This window comes from Rutidosis leptorrhynchoides, chromosome 4 (genome assembly GCF_046630445.1).
Source record: "Rutidosis leptorrhynchoides isolate AG116_Rl617_1_P2 chromosome 4, CSIRO_AGI_Rlap_v1, whole genome shotgun sequence".
NCBI classification, from domain to species: Eukaryota; Viridiplantae; Streptophyta; class Magnoliopsida; order Asterales; family Asteraceae; genus Rutidosis; species Rutidosis leptorrhynchoides.
The window spans coordinates 482129320-482133508 of record NC_092336.1 but is presented as its reverse complement, the minus strand read 5'-3'; the positions used below and the strand labels follow the sequence as shown (position 1 = coordinate 482133508).

The following is a 4189-nucleotide window of genomic DNA, read 5'->3' as shown; positions in this document are numbered from 1 at the left end:
CAAATTCACCGATCTGGACAAGCGACACATTAACGTACATGTATTATTGACTAAGATTTTTTTAATTGAAGTTAAATATGGAGTAATATTGCGCTGAAAGAACAGAAGTGCTACTCGTCTCCCATTTTGTCCATCCCTTTTCAAGATCTTTCTAGTCATGTACACTTAATTGAAAAAGGATTAAAAACATAATTGTAATTTAAGATAGACATTTATGAGAATAAGTAAAATTCTATACAAATTTAACCATCATTATACGCAAAATGGATGATACTTTGTGTCAAAGAAACACAACTGATAGTAATTTTATCTACACAAAAAAAGTAGCAAAAAGTAAGCAAATATGACCGACATAATAATCTGTATCCAAACATCACACTTCAAACTCTAAACACCAAGGACACATTTAAATCATAATTACAGCACCTTAATGATTCACAAATATGTCTTAGATGTGTGCGTACATAATACATGAGCTAAAACAAAAACAAAAAAAAACTTTTTTTCTGATCACATATAATCAGTATCCACTGAAACTTATACGCAAGATCAATCTGTAATGCACATGAACATATAATCAGTATCGAGTGTCAGATGGCGTTGGGCTCCCCTATCAATTGTTAACACTTCGGCAATTGCCTTTATGAAATGGTATTTTATATATAAGAATTGGAAAACAGCGGTAATAATTACAAAAATACAAGTTACTAAAGTACTTTCTAACAACGTAAGCCAACTTTTTATTAATACAAAACTTATCTAATCAAACCTCTATTTCAAACATAGCATATAAGAATGAAAATAGTGTAAAGGGAGACTTACTCTGAATTCAGGATCACCCAAGATAGAAACTGAACCAAGCCAATTTGTATTAGCTATTGAAGCTCCTAGTAGGATGCGTGTTGTAACTGCAATGCGTGCTTCTGACAGAATTTAATGAACAAAAAAAATAGACTCATACTTTAAAGATGTTTATCAAGAAAACCTAGGCTGACCCGATCCACGTAGACATGTAACAAAAAAGCACTCACATTCTATGTAACTCCTTCTCACCCATTGACCGACCCATTTTGAAACCTATAGTGCACTTTACAATTGCAAATGATCTACTTATTTAATTTTTAGAGTAATAAATTGTACTTACTCCGAGTGTCTTTAGCAATACACACGAGTGCCTAAGCTCGGGTTTCCTGAATGCAACATCAACTTTCGCCAAAGTCATGGACTCCACAATGGTGTATGATGATGTATTAGTAATCGGATTTAAGTCAAGACACATATCCATCACTACAGCCATGATATCTAAATCTTTCAACTTTTGCCGCTTTCATAAACCCACTTCAGCAAAATCCTTCGCAGAATACATCTAATATCATTTCAGTTCCAGTCAAACATCTAAACTTGCAAAACTCTCAAAATAAGGGGATTTCCAAGATAAAATGGTACATATAGATATAGAATTACACACGAAGTTGATATTAGATTTGTTATCCTTCGTGAAAATCATTCGTATACACATGAAGACAAAGAAATTTAAAGCAAGATGTTTGCATCACATCATTATTCAACAATACATATAGATATGGAATTAAAGTATAGCAGTTAAAAGAAATCACTTTTGCATACGTTCCATGTTGAATTCATCCATTTTGCTTAATGAGATAAAATTCTTCAAATGCCAAACCATATCAGATCAACTTCAGTCACTCATTAAACTGTTTCACAATCAAAACGAATGAATTAAGAAAGATATATTAGATTCAATCGAATAAAAGATTAAGCAAACTGGATCAAAGATGCTAAGCTGTGATATTTAAAAGATTCATCGAATAAAAAGAAGAGTATTAACTCAAAGAAGAGAAGCATCTAACCATGCTCAGACTTCCTTAGAAAGTACCCAGTTTCATCACCCACAACCAATATTAAATATTAATTTGTAATTTTCAAACAATTACAAATTACAAATACAAAAACAAAACAACAGTAAAAATAACTATGAATGTAACACACCAAAACCTCCTATCTGAACTTATTCATTGGTAGCCCAAAGCTTCATACTATAAATCTTAGCATACTCAACCGATTCCGTTGATAATGATCTTCCGAACAAACGAAGCTGATTAAACTGCAGAAACACGCAACATTTATAAATTTAATTAATAACAACTAACAAAACAAAATCATACCAATATAAATAGATACAAATTCACAAGTTACTGGAACGATAATAAGGATATATATACAATCAAAGTAAGTTAAAGTGATTCAAAATCTGTAAAACATGTAAAAATTAAACCTTGTTCCGAAGTTAAGATGGTCAAAGAGGTGTTTGTAACAACAACCTTATACAAAACCTATGCAATCAATCTACAACATGTTATAATTCATCATTTCGACCTCATCGTTACTATCAATTCAATCTGTCGAAGATGGGATTATGACCTGTAAATATGAAATTAGGGTTACTGTTTGCAAATAGATTAGGCATAACAGATTCTTGAAGATGGCGACATACTACAGATTAATTTAAGAAATCATTAACCCTAATCAGATAAGGACATGGTTTTGTTAAAGCAAGATAAACAGACTTGTTCAAGATTAGTAGTTGAATTTAACAAACAGAGTATTTTGAGACATATCTTCCAAACTCATTTAGTTACAAAACAATAATTTTATCAACAAAAGATATACTTAAACTTTTATAATTCTCAGTAAACAAAGTGAACTCATTTCAAACCATTCCAAAAGATTTGACAGATTTTGACTCATTGCCCAATCCACATGAACAACCCCAATGCCACACACAGACACACACAATTTTTTGCACTTCTAATTAAACGGTGTCAAAGAAAATGTGACCTCCTTTTTCGTCTTCACATCATTATTTTAAGGATTACTATCTTATAAACCTGAAATTACTACCTTCTGTAATCAAATTTGCGCGTTGCTCACAACCTGTTGTTCGTGTATAAACGATTGTATAATCACTTAAAAATAAGTTATTGTAAACCAATATTACACCATCAAAATAGAAACTAATGATTTTCTTATATGACCAATATTATCTTAAACTATAAACGATTGGTGATTTAAGATCAAAAATCACATTGGTGATTTAAGATCAAAATGTCATTTATCTAAAAGATAAATGTTAGCTGGTTCAATATTATCAGATTATAAAAAAAAGTCCGTATCAAACAATGTAATATTTCAATATCATTCAATAAATTAGATTAATTCAGACAATCACAAATAATAATCGTCAATCTATACATATATCAGTGAAATCGCATGTATCCATCAAATCAACCAAATAAATCAATGACTTAAACAAATACGTATATCAGTACTTAACTGAATTGAAGTATCAAAAGATATGCGATTATTATCTGACAAAATTACAATATATACTTTTGCGCGGATTTTTTCAACGATTTGGTCTTCAGCGATGTATTACAAGGTCTATAAAATTTATATTTCTTCGAAGATTAACTGTTACAGGTTTCAGAGATTGGAATTTGGTGTCATCGAATTTGAAGAAGATATATTGCCGAAGAAAAGAATCGGTGAGTTTGGGAGAGAAAAAAAAAAGGCTTGAATGAATAGTTAAGGTTTCACGAATCTAATTGACTCTGTAGATATCCCGTATTTTTTTTAATTATTAGAAAAGGGTATTTTAGGAATGAGGGTTTTAACAATTGATTTATTAGCTAATATTTTTAGTGGATGATTAAGGACCGTTAGATAAAGGGGTATTATAATGTAATTTTCTAATCTAATGGTAATTAAGGGGTTTTGAAAACATTTATTAGCTAATCGAGACTCTTTTCTAATGTATATAGTGATAGTGATAGTGATATTTTATATATATATATATATATATATATATATATATATATATATATATATATATATATATATATATGTATATATATATATATATATATATGTATATATCTTTGTTAAAAATATACTTTGATGATTTGATTTATTAATAAGAATATTTTTTAAAATACTTAACATCCGGATATTCATTAACCGCTTTATTCAATGGATATGAATATGAACGAATGAATTATATTTAAATGTATATTAATATGGATATATAAATTAATGTAATATGAATATCATTAATATATCCACATTATTCATCATTTGATCAATGTCTATGCCTCTTGCCGGTTATATC

The 4189-nt window shown here is 29.4% G+C and overlaps 1 long non-coding RNA gene across 5 annotated transcripts; it reads right to left on the bottom strand.

Moving 5' to 3' along the window:
• Positions 1 to 625: 625 nt before the first annotated feature.
• Positions 626 to 3576, bottom strand: LOC139844581 (uncharacterized). 5 transcript variants are annotated; one of them, XR_011758017.1, is made up of 5 exons: positions 2297 to 3341; positions 2011 to 2125; positions 1617 to 1715; positions 1145 to 1366; positions 626 to 923 (listed from the first exon to the last, which is right to left on the bottom strand). It is a non-coding gene; the product is annotated as an uncharacterized lncRNA (long non-coding RNA). The 5 variants fall into 5 exon arrangements; XR_011758015.1 differs by having other exon boundaries at positions 626 to 1366; XR_011758016.1 differs by lacking the exons at positions 626 to 923; positions 1145 to 1366 and adding an exon at positions 3356 to 3576 and having other exon boundaries at positions 1392 to 1715; positions 2297 to 2442.
• Positions 3577 to 4189: the final 613 nt, after the last annotated feature.